Here is a 16,406-nt window from a genome sequence, read left to right on the forward strand (position 1 = left end):
ATTATTTTCCTCCAAAATTTTTAAGTTTCAGTAATTAATGACGCCTACTGAAGTCAGCAAGGTTTGCCACCAACACAAACAAAAGCTTGTTTAGTAATTAGCTTTTCTAGACAAATCCCATGTCTGATGAAATGAATATGGACCTGCAATCTCAAGCAAAACTGTGTCCTCATTTTTCTGTTTGATGTTAACAGATCAAATGTCAGATTCTGCTTTTAATCCATATTTTTATGATGAGGTCCAGCTCCTCTGCACTTATCTATGTGAGCAATGTAATTGGTTCTGATGACATGCTCACGTGAGATAAGGCAAGCTGTTTCAGTAAAGGTTTACAGCTGGGTATACAGGCATTTGGATCTTGGGAGCCTGGGACAAAGGAGGAGGTCAGGATTAGTCCTTCCATAAAACCAGTGGTGTAAGCATCCATGAAGGTGCTCCATGTTTTGAAAAGTTCTTTAAGTTCTTTGACTGTGACAACAAAGAATTCTTTCATCCATTTGAAACTAAAGCAGATTACTGACCATTTGGGGGGGAAGAGGGGAAGTCTAAAGAACTGATTTGCTATTCAAGGTACATCAATGCAAGCATTCTTACAGACCCCTTCTTCAATATTAGCAGTCATTGTACAGTCTACCCTTCTGCAGCAGGCCACCATCATTCAGTTGCACCAACATGTTACCAGAAAGAGCCTGGCTGAATTGGGTGCTCTTCAGCTTCTTTGATTTTTGCAAATGACATTACCTCCACGATTTCAGCTGCTACAAGAGAGCTGAACAAGCATGGATGAACACAAACAAAAACAACTGGTCAGAAATGTAAAGGGTGCACTGGAAAGGAATCAGAATTTGTATGTTAGAGATGTTACTCTATGCCACACTTCACATTTTATTTTCTGTGTTTTCTCTGATAGATACTTTAACACATGTATGTAGCATTCCAAGAAAAATGTCCCAACAAATCAAAACTGCATTATTCTCAGTCAGCCAGTTGGTCACCAGCCTTCATCTCACACCTTCAGACTATTAGCTCCAGGTTGGCTAAATCTGCCTTTTGGACTATACATGCTGTTGAACAAGAACAGGATTTTTTTTTTTTTTTTTTTTTTTTTTTAATCTTGGGAAAGGAAGTGTTCTGGCAGTATCTACAGGTCTTACACTTAAAACAGGATAAAGCAAAAAAGACAACACCACCCTACAATATACACATCTCGTGACGGAATTAATCAGTGTATCTGAACATGCTGAACTTCCCTACAACAGAATTAAAAGGAAACACCTTGCAGATAATAATGAAAAAGTGTAGCAGCTCATGCAAAAATCTTTCCTCTTCCCACAACAGCTCTTCAAGGATTCAGTTCTTAATTCCTTCTTAAAAAACCTCACAAACTAAAAAATTCCTATTCAAATTCAACAATAATTTCCCTAGGTGAGAAAAAAGCTTTCAAAAGAATCACTACAAAAAAGTTTTCCTTCTAACTTTTTCACAAAAGTTGAAAACTTCCATCTTTAATTCCTTTCCAAGAACAAACAAACAAGCAAACAAAAAAAAAAAAGAAAAAATTTTATACACAACATGTTTCTGCAAAATGCAAATGATACGAACAATTCAGAGATTTGCATGGACACAGTTCTTAAAAAATATTTCATCTAATCACCCTCCTATAACAGACTATAGCAAATTTAAAAGATCAATTTAACTGCAGTAATTCCTGATTAACATGGCTAGGATCAGTGAGTTGTAATTGCAAAAGCTGTGCATTTCTAATTAATAAGTACAAATGGCTCAGAATTAGAAAGGGTTGAATGCTATTAGAAGTTTATACACATAGTACCAAACACTGTTCATACAGAAAACTAAATTCAAAAGTTGGTTTTAATGCATGATGGTGTTCCTTGATTAGACAGGTAAGATGAAAAGCCAGTACTATGCTGTACTGATTATGACTGGAGGTTCAAGACTACAGTTAAACAGCCTGTGATACTGATATAATAAAAAAGGCATTTTGAATCAAACAGCAGGCTGTATTTAACCATGCTCATGGTGTACAGTACTACTCAAGAAAGATAAACCGGTGGGACTCAACCTCTATTTTGCCATCAAGCAACAGACAGCAGGCTGTATGATGCATTGAGAGCAAGTGACATAAAGGCAGCTCCAGACGGCACATCTCTTTCCTTGTTCTGTTGTTTTGGGGCAGGATGCAGTAGTATCCTCTCAGCCTGTGTCAGTGGCAACCACAGCATTTCCCAGGCAGACCCAGGCATGCGGCCAGGGCTCCTGCTGCCCTCGTGTCCTTCCTTCCCATCCACCCACTCCAAAGGACCAGTGGGCAGGGGTGTACTCTGCCCAGAGCTGAGGACCGGCTCCAGGCAGCAGGGAGCTCTGAGGCTGAAGAGAGGACAACTTTCCTGTCTCTGAGGTCCCTTTGTGAGCATGAAGACAAAGCCAAGCTTTAGCCTCCAAGGAATATTCAGGCAGTAAGATGCTATGCAACATGTGCAAGATTTGTGAAGCAAAATCCCTAACTTTGCTAAAAAGACACAAATACAGCAACTACTTTCCCAGAAATTGTCATTTTCTTTCCTTGATGAGTTTAGTACCTTTGATGCTTGAATTCAGCTGCTTAGGGATGCAGAAGAATTTCTATGATCAAAGATAAATGAACTGAAAAAAATATACCGAAATGGAGTAAGGGCTTGTTGCTGAGGTGTTCAGTAGAAACCCTTCTTTACTCTCCATCAGAAACAAGACTGGGTGTCTATACTGACTACAATCACTTATCACTCTCTTCTCTGTTTCTTGGAAGTACAGAATTAAATAATAAGCAATAAAAATAACGTTAAAGAAGCGCAAGCATACCTTACAGAACTGCTTAAATTAATTTCTATACTGTTATTCTATACCTAACCTGCAACTAAACAGCATAAAACAAATTCCGAGAAGAAAAACACAACAGAATGTGTACCTCTACAAAATGACCAGGGCATATTATTTTGTTACATCAGACCGCCAACCTGCTAGATACATGCACACTGTGAGTTTAACATGAAAAAAGGCTAGGATTAACTTCATGTAAATATGCATATGTAACAGAGTACACAAAAGCCAGACTATAAAACAAAAACTTCCATACTATGTGAGAGTATAAAATTACAAACACAGATTTTCTGTGCATCTACCAGCAAACAGAGCTTTGTAATCTTCAAAATTGATGCGAAGTTTTTAGACTTCAATTTGTTCAGTTGGTAGGACTCCTGAGGGTGATTACAAATAACACGCACGTGTTCTCAATCTGCTTGTCGATCTCACTTGAAAAAATGACCACAAGATTGGGTAGTGAAGTCTCAAGGTGAAGCTTTAAAACTCATCTCTGAATGCAAACTAACCAAAGTAAAAAAAATGTCCAATTTTCCAGATTAGTTCCAATTATGCTGAATTCTTTCATCTAAACTGCACAGATTTTAATATGATTATTTACTTGATGTGAATATTCGAGGCTCTTATTTTTTTTTTTTTTTTTCAAGCAGAAGATACGTATCAACCTTATCTGTGCAAGAACCAAATTACTTTATTAGAACTGGAGGGAAATTGTGTTATTCTGGAGACACTGGAAAGTGCAAAAATAAATGGGATTGAAGTATCTGGTAAAACATAGGCCTTAGTCGTGATCACACAGAAGTAATTAATTTTTTTTTTCTCAATGGGAAAAGAAAAAGGGAAGCATGATTTGCTTAGTGAAAACTGTTTGTGCATTATTTTATATTATGCATAACTGACAAAACAATATTCAGCACTACATTTACCAGTTGGTCTCCTAGCTACTTTTCTGTTAGATCTATTTACTACTTTCCTACTTTCCCGTTTGTCAAAAAGCTATTTCTGACTACTCACAGCTCCGCATTTCTCAAAGTATTCATGTTTTGATGCTGAAGTTGTGGACAGATATTGAAACATTGTAAAAAAAAAAAAAAAACCAAAAAAACAAACAAACAAAAAACCAAACCACCAGTGCCAACACAATGCTGAAAGAGCACTAGTTCTGTCTGAAAGAAGTTTATTTCCTCTTCTCTCCTTTGCAATTCAACCTGCTCTGCAGCTAACAAAAGGGTACTTATTGTCATTTTATTAAATTTAAGGTAACAATAAACATTAACTCAGTCTCAAACATGATGTCATGCAGTAAAACAAATTACCTGGACTGCTTAGGAAACCCTAAATGCCCTAATTTACCCAAGCATTTATCAGCAGAACTAATGAAAAGCCTCTTTTGCTCTTGCAATGGATAAAGGTAGCCATTAGTCTCTGAAGTGTACCATTTTACCAGCAAGGCAAAACAAAAAGCAAATCTTGGGAGTAAATATCAGCTAGATGTTCACATAACAAGGTCCAGAGAGACATATCCAGAAGTTTCCTCTTTTAATCCAACTCTGAATAATGTTGGATGCTGTTTTCCTTTAGAGATCTTCTACTGCCAAAATAACTGCAAGGCTTGCAAGTCCAAGTATATCTTAAGCCTTTCCCAAGGCACCCCAACACTATGTGAGGCACTGAAACTATGGCAACCGAATAAGAAAGCAGCTACCATGATTAATAGATGAAGATCCCAGCGACAGTGCCTAGCTAGGCCATAATTCAGGAATGCAGGAGGAATTAGCATAGAATCCATCTCAGTCTACCAATAAAAAGTAGATTTTGAATGGCATCAACAAAACAGCATATTTTTTTTCCTGCTTAAAAACCTCAAAAACTACAGAACTATAAACTTCAAATTCTCATTAACATTTCAATGAACAGCTGCCTCAAGTGCGAGTAATGGATAAATGTTCATGAACAATGGTGAAGGAACCAACACTGCAAATTTCCCATCTGATTATCAAAGCCATACACAGGAATACTCAATATATAGAACATCTGAGTGAAGTTGAGCAGATGGAGATAAGAAAATAGAAATAATGTTTCCTCCAGTCAGGAATATATTTGGACACAGCTTTTCCCATTGTGTGTGGGATTCATAAGAGAGTACTTTTTCCATCCACTGAACTGGAACACCCGACCATATCTATTATACACTCCACACATTTTCATTACTAGAAAGCCTTGTGATTCTGTCAGGGTCATTGCAAAATTGATGAGTGTTAGGAATACCTTTTTTTTTTTTAAGTGCATAATCAAACTTATGCTATTATCACCAGTAAAAATACTAGTATTATAGTCTTCCATCCACTAGATGGTCTCAGACTAAGTTGAAGGGGCATGATAAAAATATTATTTATTTCTTTCCACTTTCATAAACATTATGTTTTCACTAAAGGAAATTGGCTACAGAGGACATAAAAGCATAGGAATGCTTCTTTTGCCTGTACCACACAGAGTATAACCCTGTAGTCAAGGCAGAGCTTTACCTGGGGAGGGCAAGGGAGAAGAAGCCAAAGACTTCTCATATCAAGGACAGCACACATGTTATCATGTCGCACAGCACATGCTGTGTGCTGCAATCCAGTGCACCTGCCCCTTTAACTTCAGCACCACATAAATGTTGGAAAACTGTATTTCAGCAGAAAGTTCCTCAGTAGCAGTTTTGTCAGTAGCTAAAAAAAACCCTGGAAAAAATGGCATGGGGTAGTCCACGATATGTGAATTTCAAGTATCCAGTATAAATATATAGAAATGCCTATTATTAACAATACTTTTAATGGAAAGTCATCCTTGAATGTAGTGAATTACCATATGCCTCCACTCTAGAGATACAGCAACTGGCAGTTCTGTTAATAGCTGGTTTATCTACTTCATTTTACATCTCTATTTCAGCCACTAAACAAGCACATTGGGGCTTGGGGAAAAATTCCTTTCATACAAAAATGACTCTGTATTCACATAGAGCATACTATACCCCTCCTTTTGGCTATATAGAACTACAGTTCTATATTGGGACTGACTTCAAGAGGTTTTACAGTGAATTATGGGATAATTCATGTTGGGTTTTTCTTGTTTTCTTCCTACTTCTTTGAAAGCTGTTTGGTTTGGGGGGTTTTTTGCTTATTTTTTGTTTGTTTTCTTCAAAAAAAAAAAACACACCTAAACCTGTGACACCTAGTTCCTTTTTAAATCAAACTGCAGCTGGAGCTGAACTTTGCATTTCAGAAGGCATAAGTCTGGCAGCCTCATTTATGGTCATCTGGTGCACAAAACCTGAGAATATGATTATTTTACGGGGGAAGGCATAGCTCTTTCATCCCCTTCCCTATTTCCAGTGGCACCACTGTTAACTGTGAGCAGCTTTTATAAGTCCAAAGTGACAAAACCTGCAAATGCCTCTATGCCTGTCTTTCACTGAACCCCTCCTAAGACTTCCAGAATACCCTGCTGTTGTAGGTGCCTACATCTTCTGGTTTTCTCCCTCAGTTCCCATACCACATTTAATTTTGAATCCTTTCACATCTTCCAGCTGCTAAAACAGGATAGGCAAAACGAGCAGCTTGGGAACTATCTAAGACACACAGGACACGTAATGTATGTAATTATATCACAGTAGGTGGCACTCTTTCCTTTAAATCTTAGAGCAGTGCCCTTCAGCTGTGCTGCCATATTGCCGTGCTGCAATCAAGACCCACAGCCAAAGCACTGTTCACCATGGACAATTAAAAGATCTCTTAACACTGTATAAACGTGAACATTCTGTTATTTCCATGACCATACGTAATGGTTTAACTGTCTCACAAGACAGTACATAAAGAAAATAAACACATGCAAACTCCAGTCTGCCAGGCTTACACTTGAACTGGGTAAGTCCACTCTGCCTCCACAGACCCTATCATATCTATGAAAATATTCCTATGAAGAGGTGTCAGGCTCAGGCACGGGCTTTCCCCCAGCTGTTTGTTTCTGCCTTTGAACACTGTTCATGGTTGCTGTATGCTGCTGATCAGCAGCCAGACTCCATGCTATTATTGACTGCACCCTATTACCAGAATTATCGCTGTATATATCTCACCCCCTCCTGATACACAGAATTAATGTGCATAAAGTGCTCAAATGGTCACAGTAAAAAACACTGATTATGCCTCTTAGTTTACTGTTGCCCCATCAAGACAAAGCTTGTCACAATTTGTCAGATGTGACACGCAGACCTAGGTCTGACCTTAGCATTCAAGACTGATCTAGAGCAAATATACTTGCACAATAGCTTCAGGTCCTCACAAAGACTCCCAACAGAGAGCAGTATTTTCAGACTGAGGCCTAAACATCAGAGAAAAAAAAAAGTCCCATTTTGAGTAATATTGAAGCCTTTAATCTCAGAAAATTAAGCAAGCAAGGCTTCAACTGCATAAGCAAAGCTTACTTGGGAGAATGAGACTGGGAAAGATAAGGGCTAAAAATTTACCTCCTCAATAAATGAACAGTAGGAGGTAAAATACTGCAGCATCTGTATCAAATGGGGTACTTCTCATTTAGTACAGTTCAACTTTTCTCTAGCATATGCTGCATCTAACAGAGTTGAATGTTATTTTCCATAATTTACCCAGTAGTTTGTTTCCAGCACTCTGCTATAGTGCATGGGAATCAGGTACTACACACAGAACAGTTGTTTGGGTAGTATAACAACATATTCTCGCAAACAAGTTGAATGTAAAGCATGTATTAGCCCAGGTCAATTTAATCCTAAAACATTTTATGTCTCCCCTGCTGTAAACCATGTGAACTCCTTTCATGTGTATTTATGTATGGCTCTTCAAAACAAGATGACAAATTTCCCCTTCCCTTCACAAAACATGCACAAGCAAGTTCACAATCACCTACTTCCTTTTTAATGCAAACAGTTTCTAATCTGATTTATCACAGGTCATTAATTTGATCTCTGTCTTTTCTTCCCCCCCCCCCCTTTTTTTTTCTTTTTGAAAATTCAATGAAGACAAATCCTTATCCTTAGCCCGATCTATATCCTTCTTCAGTCTTAAATGCAAATAACTTTGATCCTCTATTTACAAACATTAAGAGGAGGCTCTGGCTAATATTTGCTTTCAACTTCAAGCAGCTAGAGACTTTAGCTTGTCATGTTTCTCCCAGATGTTAATGCCCAATTATTTTTGGTTCAAGTAGTGTAAGTTCAGCTGATAAGGTTGGTTTTGCCATTAAGTAAGAATATGTGGTTTTAATGTAGACTAATTGGGAATACATAGAACATCTGTGACCATGAGATTTATCTTTCCTTAAAGTATTCACCCATGCTTCAAAAATACATGAAAAGTAAATGTTGCACATACACTCTACAGTATTACCATTTTAAAATCCGTTTAGCATTCAGACAGAAGACTCATCTGGGCATTCTGTACTAAACTTCCATGAATGCCAGAGATTTTCTCCAGTAAAGAATGGTGGAGAACAGAGATCAACCTTTTTATGCATAGGAAATTGTTTGGCTTTAGAGAGAGTTAGCTCTCTTTGCCTTATTCTTTAAGAGAAGCTACCATATTAAAACCAGGTTCTTTTTAGATAAAATTATACCCTAGAAACTGAAATGCCTTGGCAACTGTACTTTTTTTAAAGAGTGACAAACGTTCCTGATTTTACTGAAGCTACTAGTATTTGCTTTCAATCATGTATGAGGCAATTCCATGAAGGAAAGGGTTTGCTGGAGCAGACCCAAATTTCTTCACAATACACTAGATTGGTCTCACTTAAAACAAAAACTGAAAAAAAAAACCCAACCAAAAAACCAAACAAAAATCAGAACAAGCTCATTTTGCTTTTCTAGTCTGAAAACAAACAGCAAAGGAAGCCCTGAACATGATAACAGCTGCATAAATCTTACTCTAAGAGAAATGCCACAGACTCCTCAAAATCTCCTCGAGTTCTGTGATTAAAAGAGCCTGACTCTGCTGGACTTTCTCATGTTGATGGCAAAGGATCTACCCGCCAAGCAAAGATTACTTGGATGAGAATAGTTTATTGGATGACAGATTAAATGAATGCAAACCAAAAGCAGTCATTGAACTAATTTTTGCAAAGACAGTGGGAAAATCATGCCTCTAGCTGCTATGTTTGAGTTAGTTTAATGATTAATACTGCTCGGGACTAAATAAAAATTAGCAGAATCTGTGTCAAATATTAAGACACTGCATAGAGCCTCATAACTGAAAATGGTTGTGGACATACAGCTCTTCGTTATTTACAACACCTGCAAGCCGCATATGCTCCTCTGGAAGATCAAGCATTCACCTTACAGTCAGGAATTAGCATATTTTAGTTTATCACAGAACCGACTAAAGCTTTTACTTCTTGCCCTTCCATTAGCGAAATGATTTTCAGCCTACAGTAACCAAAGATGCGCGCTGAACAGGCGCGGGCACAAGCGCGCATGTTTACAAACTTCAAAAGCAGCAATTAGTTCAGGAGCGGAAAAGGAGAACGAATTTTCCCCTGAACAAGTGGTCAAGGTTAGAAAAAGCCAGAGCCATTTGCCTAAAGAAACCGCAGCAGTTACCGCCTTGCTACTCACCCTGGGAAGAGCCGGGCAGGACGGAGACGGTGGGCAAAAGGGCATCTCCGCTGCAACTGTCCGGGATGCAGCCCCCGCCCCCACGGCGGCCGGAGCCACCCCCGAGAAACGCCTCCCTCGGGTGGGAAGGGTGGAAGGAAGGGGCGATGGGACAGCCGAGCCTTCTCAAGAAGCAGGTACTTTCTGCACGCGTGATGCAGGAAACCCAAAGTTTTTGCCGCCCTCCCCGTCAGCGAGGAGCTTTGACCCTCACCAGCCCTAGGGGCTGCCCGAGACCCGATGCCCCAGATCTCTTCAGAGCCCCAACCTCCCAGCTCCGCGTTCCCCGCGTACTGCCGGCGGGAGCACAGCCCAGGGAGTGCTGCGGGATGCCGCTCAAGTGGAGCCGCAGCCACGGCACTCAACGCGTTTTGCTCTCAGCTGGGAGCCTTCCTTCTCTGCCCGTGCCTACACGGGGACGGGGCGTACAAACCTATTGACCTCCTCAGCATCCTTTACCCCGACACCATTCTGTCCCCTCCTCGGCATCAGCTGACCAAACGCGCCCCGCTCCCGGGCCCCCCACGTCCCGTCAGCCAGTCCCGGGGCTCCCCGGCTGGGCGGGACGTATGCGGGGCGCCGCGCTGCCAGCCCGCAGCCCCTCTGGGAGGGCTGGCCGAACAGGAGCTCCTTTGTTTCGGGTGCCTCTGTTATTCCCCCTTAGAAAAACTTTCTTTCTTCCGTCCTTTCGCCCGGATTCCCCAGGGACGAGAGGGGCTGAAGGAGCCGTGGTGCGAGGGCGCGGGCAAAGGGAAAAGGAGCTGGGCTGCCCCACGGCGGCCCCGCCCGCCGGGCCTCCCTGAAGGGTCCGGTCTTCCCCATTGTAGGCGCCCGCCCGGCTGCGCTCACCAGCCAGGGAGAAGCGGCTGGCAGAGCCACCGGCCCGCCGGGGAGAGGCTGGCGGCGCCCGGTAGAGAGGGGTGGAGAGCAACCCTGCCCCACAGCCACCCTTCTCCCGGGGCTGAGAGACGGCAGGCGGCAGCCCTCCTCGGCCGGGACCGGGGCGGAGGGAAAGGAAAAGCGGCCGCTTGTCCGCGGGAAGAGGGCGCGGAAGGGAGCCCGCGGCCCCAGCCCACGATCGCGAACAAAGCCCGCGGCAGCGCCGGGGTCTGCGCCACGGAAGAAGTTTCCTCGGTTCCCGGCCACTTCCCCCAAAACACAACCCCAGCCTTGGGGAAAAAAATAATATACATATATATATATATACATATATAAAAAGAAAGAAATAAATGAACCACAGCCCAAGCATCCCGCACGGAGAAGCTGAGACCGCGGGGTTACGCCTCTGCACGGAGAGCCCACATTGTCCCTCTAACAAAGACACCCCCCCCCCCCGACCTAGCCCCACTCGATGCCCTACTGCCCCGGGGGGAGCGGGCGGCGGCCGCGGCCCCGGCTCCAGCCCCGCAGGCGGCGTCCCGCGGCAGCCCAGCTCGCCGCTGCGCGACCCCCGGCTCACTGCGGGCAGGGCTGGGAGCTGGGGTGGCGGCGGGAAGGCCGAGCACCACGCATGCAAGCCCATGCCAGGGGGCTGGGGAGCACGGCTAGCGCGTTAACCAGTTGGGGGGCAGGGGGTGGGGGTAGAAAAAAGAGGACAAAACAGGAAAGAAAGGCGAAGCCAGGGTTTGCCTGGAAAGTGGCAACAGCAAGCGCAGCGCGTGCACTTGCACGCATCTCTTCTCCTCCCTAGGCGCTGCAAACGTCGAGACAGACCGCAGCAGCCAGCCTTAAATCGCACACCATCCTCGCTCCTCCCCATCCTGCCTGGGCGGCCCGGGAGCCCCCGTTAACAAGCAACCCCCAAACATCAGGTAGAGATACGGACGGGGGAGTACTGTACCTTTTCGGTGCATGTATCTAGGCAGCTACAGGACAACTAGCTGATGTAGTGTCCCATTTAGTAATCCGTTTAAGGGGATCTCTCTGGGAAACTGAAGCCACTCTCTCCTTTGCAATCCTTTGTCATTACTACATGTGTGATTCCCGGGGGATGGAATATTTAGTATTTCTACTTTCTGAATTGCAAATGCAATTTGTTCATTTCCAATGATAGGCGAGAAGAGGGGAGGGCACAGAGAGAACAAAAAAGAAGACAAAAAAAAAACCACCACAAAAAAAAACCCCGAAAAAGCGTTAGCAACTCCTCTCCAGACCCAAATTCCACTATGTTTCCACTCCAGTAAGTCCCGTTCAGTCGCTCTTCTGGAGATAAGTCATTTCGGGGTGTCCTCCTGCTCCCTCTCTACCAAAAGTGCTCCCGGTGTGACGGCTGCTTCAGGAAAACTCCGAGGCCGGAGACACTCGCCGTGCCGCGACAGGAAGGCGCAGTAGCTCCTCGCCTCGCGCTGCCGGGCATCGGACCGAGAACCCGCCGTGTCCCGCCGCTGCCCTGCCTCGCCGCCCTGCCCCAGGGACGCTGCTTCGCCGGCGGAGGCGGAGACAAAGCCCGGACTGGAGCGCGGCAGGCGGGCGGGCGCGCCCCGCCCCTCTTCCCCGCCCCGCTCACCGAGACGGGCGGGGCGCGTGCCCGGCCGTCCCGTCCCGCCCCGCCCCGCCGGGCGGCATCCCCGGGGGGCGGAGCTAGCGAGTGAGGGGCGGGGCCCCGGCGGTGCGGATGGAGGCGGAGGTGGGGGTCGCCACTATTCGCTCCGGTGCTTCTCCGGCAGCGACAGCTCCCTGCTGACACCGGGCTTATGCGGGCAGGTGCGACCGGAGGGCATTTACTGTCCTCGGCTTCCACCCGTTCCCTCGGAGCTGCCGAGAGGCGGCGGGGTGGCGCGACGGACGCGGCGGGACAGAGACACGACCGGCCAGAGTCGCCCGAACCGCCCGCAGCGGTGGAGGCGCTCGGTGCCGGGCCGCTGGCCGCAGCCCCACGGGGGGTGGGCGGCTGTTCCGCGGGCTGCGGGCGCGACAGCAGGGGCCGCTGCGGAGCCTGGGGCGGCAGAAACCCGCACGTGCTATTCCGGCGGGAACGGGCACCGGAGCACAGGGCCCTGCCGGCTGCTTGTCTTCACCCTCCTTCCTCCCAAATCCCGCTTCGGCGGTCGGTCGCTGTGCTGATGCCTGTCGGGGAGACAATCCAGCCGGGAGCAGAAGCGAGCGACGCTAAAACGTTAATTCCTCTCTCCCCGAGCCCTGCCGAGGGCCCCTTCACGTCGCAATCGGTAATCCCCCCGGGCCGGCCCTTGTGCGGCGGGGCGGTGAGAGGCTGTGCCCGGGACCGCTCCTCACCAGCTGTGCTCGGGGCTCAGCCTCCCGCCAGGGTCCCGCGCCTTCCCCCGACCCGCTCCGCCGCCGCCCCGAGTGCGGGAGGTGCGGAGCACCGGGCTCGCAGACCCCTCCGGAGCCCGGCTTTGCTCCCGCCGTGGCGTCCGACCGACCCGCCCGCCCGGCGGTGCGGCCCCCCGCGCCCCGCTGACCTCTCGGAGCATTGGGGCTCAGACGGACGAGCTGCGGGAGTGGGCTGCGGTGTAACCCCACCAAAACAGCCCAGAGGGGTGAGCTGAAAACCCGCATGAACGCTCCTGTGGCGGCGGCAGGCGATCGATCCCTCAAGAGTTCTAGCGGTGATTTCCACCCTCTAGGTCTCGCCGGAGTAGCGCTGCGAGGAGAGCCTCTGGTTGTTTCAGCGCGAAGGCATCTAGTTTCCAGAGGGTTCATTTACATGTACAATTGCCTTAACATGATTTATACTACTCTTTTTTTTGGTGGTTTGTGTTTTTTTTTTTTCTTTCAAGCCAGATGAGTGAAAGGACAGAATGGAGCTAGGGGATTTGCTGACAGGCCACGAAGTGTGGCATTAAAATTAAAATAATGACTTGTTTATGACAGCTATTTTTCTGCCTTTTATTTTCAGATAATGAAAGGACTCTCAAAAATTGGTTTTGGTTTGGTATTTGATTTGGGATCTAAAATAGCACACACATTCATTCAATTTCTAGTTGTTAGACTACAAGGGAAACATTAATCTGTATCAAGGAGAAGTTTCTTTTTTCCTTTCAGGCAGTTTAAACTGAATGTATACTTAAGGTAATTTTTTGACCAAAGGAACTGAGACTTAATATATATTTTCTTTCTTTCCCTGAAAATTTAAAACAGAAATGACTTCTGCACCAAACAGAGTAATTGCTGGGGACAGATAAATTTTAGTGAAACAAACTTACCCTAGATCTGAAAGCAATTAAAGAAACTGAACTGGTACAAATAATATCTGGGTACCCATGCATGAGTCAGGGGGGTAAACCAGATGAATGAACCTTGATTTGCCAAGACCCCCAATTCCATTTCCACAAAGAGGCCCGCGATCATCTCATGCTACTTCTCCCTCTGTCAGGAAAAGCGAGCAGAGACTGACTGAACAGTCAGGATTTGCAGGAAATACCCATTCAACTATATACCAAAGGCTGACATTCAGTCATTACATATGCTCGATCACTACATAAGTTTTAAGGTGTTCAGGGCTTCCACCGCCTTTGTTGTGGGTTTGAACTATAAGCAGGTCTAGATTGGGCCCTAACAGTGTGCTTCAGATACTTCACAAATATTTCCACCATACCAAATGGTTTATTTTACATTTGCATCTCTTCATTAATCAAAAGAGGTTCTCTGACAGAAAGCCCTCCTATACTTAGGGTTTTGAAAAATAAAGACCAGATTTTTGTATTATGAAAGTTCTATAAGAAACAGCACTAAAAAAAAAATCCTGTTTTCCAGACACTAGTATTAGCTAAGGCATCAGTTGCTAGAAGTTTTATATTCAGGTTCTTCCACAGAAGTGTTTTCCATTCATCCGTTTTCTTTCCCTTTCATTTCCAAGCCTGCACTGGGTAATTTCTTCACTTAAACCCACATTGCAGCCCTTTTTCATTTAGCTTTCTGCCAAAACTGAAGTCAGCTCTTCTGTCCTTCATTCCCTTACTGCTCCTTCTGCTCATAACTTACTAGACTCAATATGCAAAATCAGACGTGTCTTCATGGTTGGAAAAAACAGTCTTCTCTATTACCTGACTCCCTGTGCTCTTTACCCCACTCTGTAAAGGATTCTCATTTTTTCTCTCCCACCATTTTTTTATGCTATTTTTGTGAAACTTTAATGTCAATCTCAATTCTCTGTGCTATCAGATTTTCTAAAGAGAGAGACACAACCTTATTTGTTTTGCGTGAACTAGTTAACAACTGTGGGCTACTCATACTGGCTTGGGGAAGGGAATTATTACCCTTATTGATGAGAAAAGACATATTTTCTCACTGGCTGCTTTTTAGCAGCTGCAGAGGTAGAGTGCAGTTTGATTTTTCCAGTCAGGAATTCTTGGTGAGGTCTCAATGGAGCTGTGCATTTTAAAAGCCTTATCTGAACAATTCACTCAAGCCATAGCAAAGTTCTCCAGCTCATGCCAACCCCTCTACCAGAGACTTGATTTGAGTTTATATGAAAACATTGACCTCCACCCTTTCCTTCCTGATCACATATGAAATATGTTGACTTGAAGTTCATGGGAGTCCTGGCCTACATGTGGGAAGGGCACTTGAATCTCTTTCACTGGCAGCAGCTGACTCCTTTGATTGGGTTGTGTGAAGTTCAGTGCGAGTCAGCATGCTGAGACCCACGCTGTTTACAGTCATGTATTTTCTACTTTACCAACTTCCATGTGATGGCAGGAGCAGCATCCCATTTGATACAACTTGGAGGAGCTGGGATACTGCAGGGGTTTAATGGTGCTTTATTATTGAGCTCATCCCCATTCATTGTCTTCACACGTCAGGATAACCTGTTCAACATTTCCCAATTTCTGTATCAGTTGTTATTGTCAGATTCAGTACCTATTTCCAAGGTTCAAAGTGCAGCAGGCTTTTACATTGACAATAAACAACACTCAAGAGTGGCAGAGCTGAGGCTTTTGACAGCTGTCTGAGAAACACAAGGGGTGTTTGCTCCAAGGAAGGTTTGAGATGGTTTCGGTGCCTTAGAGGCACTTGAGCCCTGTCATCTTGAGAGGGGTTATAACTCCTTTTTCCCCTCTCCCATTGTGGCATCAGAGGAGATTCCTTTACCTGTGGGGATGCATCTCACTACCAGCAAAAAAGAAAATGTTGAGTGCAGGGACATCTTAATATAAGGTAGTGTTGACTTCTTTAATCTTACAGCAATAGTGAAAGCTTATGAAACTGCAAATACGGTTTTTGTCAAGATGACGTTATTGAATGCCTGGCAAAATAATTACTCCTACACAGAGAAAAATAAGATCTTTCTTTTAATCACCTCAGAGGAATTCACCAAACTCAGCTGTATTCTGAAAATGTGGTTGGAAGTGGGCAGGTTTCTAATCAGCAAATAGCTATTCTCGGGCACACTTCATCTAAGGGAAAGAAGATTCATACAATCCAACGTGGACCCAGTTCTCAGTCTCTTAATATAAAATGGCAATGGGTCTTTTGCTCAATTAAATCCTGCAGACTTAGGCTCATAGTTTAAAATTACGAGTGCTAGATGTTTAACAGATCTCTGTAAATGTAAACTGAAGTTAGACTGAGAACAGGTAGGCCATGATCTCCTCCAAGGATGTGATTTTTAGTGGTTTGTGAATCTCTGCAAAATTCTGTCTGTAACTAAAGATCTTACTAGAATTGCCACAATTTTAGGTTTCTGGGTGTTGTACATATATTTGCTTTTCTTAATCACTTTTTTTGGACATTTTCCAAATGGATATATATATATGTATGTATATATATAGTTATATATATAACTGCAGACTGGCCTGGGGTGTGCTCAGCAGGGGCACCCAGAATACTAAAAATCCAGGAAAGTAGTTACAAGATATTTGCTGGAAATACCAGGGACTCCACTGGAGGATTTGCCTCTGCCTGGGAG

At 44.5% G+C, this 16,406-nt stretch overlaps 1 protein-coding gene across 7 annotated transcripts in view; it reads right to left on the reverse strand.

The window, feature by feature from the left end:
- Positions 1-11,966, reverse strand: part of SEMA6A (semaphorin 6A) — a 114,546-nt gene extending 102,580 nt beyond the window's left edge. For 5 of the 7 annotated variants that reach the window (XM_061347076.1, XM_061347075.1, XM_061347073.1 and 2 more), the window contains exon 1: positions 11,376-11,966. The gene's annotated coding sequence lies outside the window, so the exon portion shown is untranslated. Of the gene's footprint in view, positions 1-2,859; positions 2,909-9,496; positions 9,578-11,375 lie in introns of those variants that run through there. The other 2 variants (XM_061347071.1, XM_061347070.1) reach the window with 2 other exon arrangements.
- Between the last annotated feature and the right edge of the window lie 4,440 nt (positions 11,967-16,406).

This window comes from Neopsephotus bourkii, unplaced genomic scaffold (genome assembly GCF_033783945.1).
Source record: "Neopsephotus bourkii isolate Nb327-2 ecotype Australia unplaced genomic scaffold, CSIRO-AGI_Nbou_v1 NB_286, whole genome shotgun sequence".
Lineage (NCBI taxonomy): Eukaryota > Metazoa > Chordata > Aves > Psittaciformes > Psittacidae > Neopsephotus > Neopsephotus bourkii.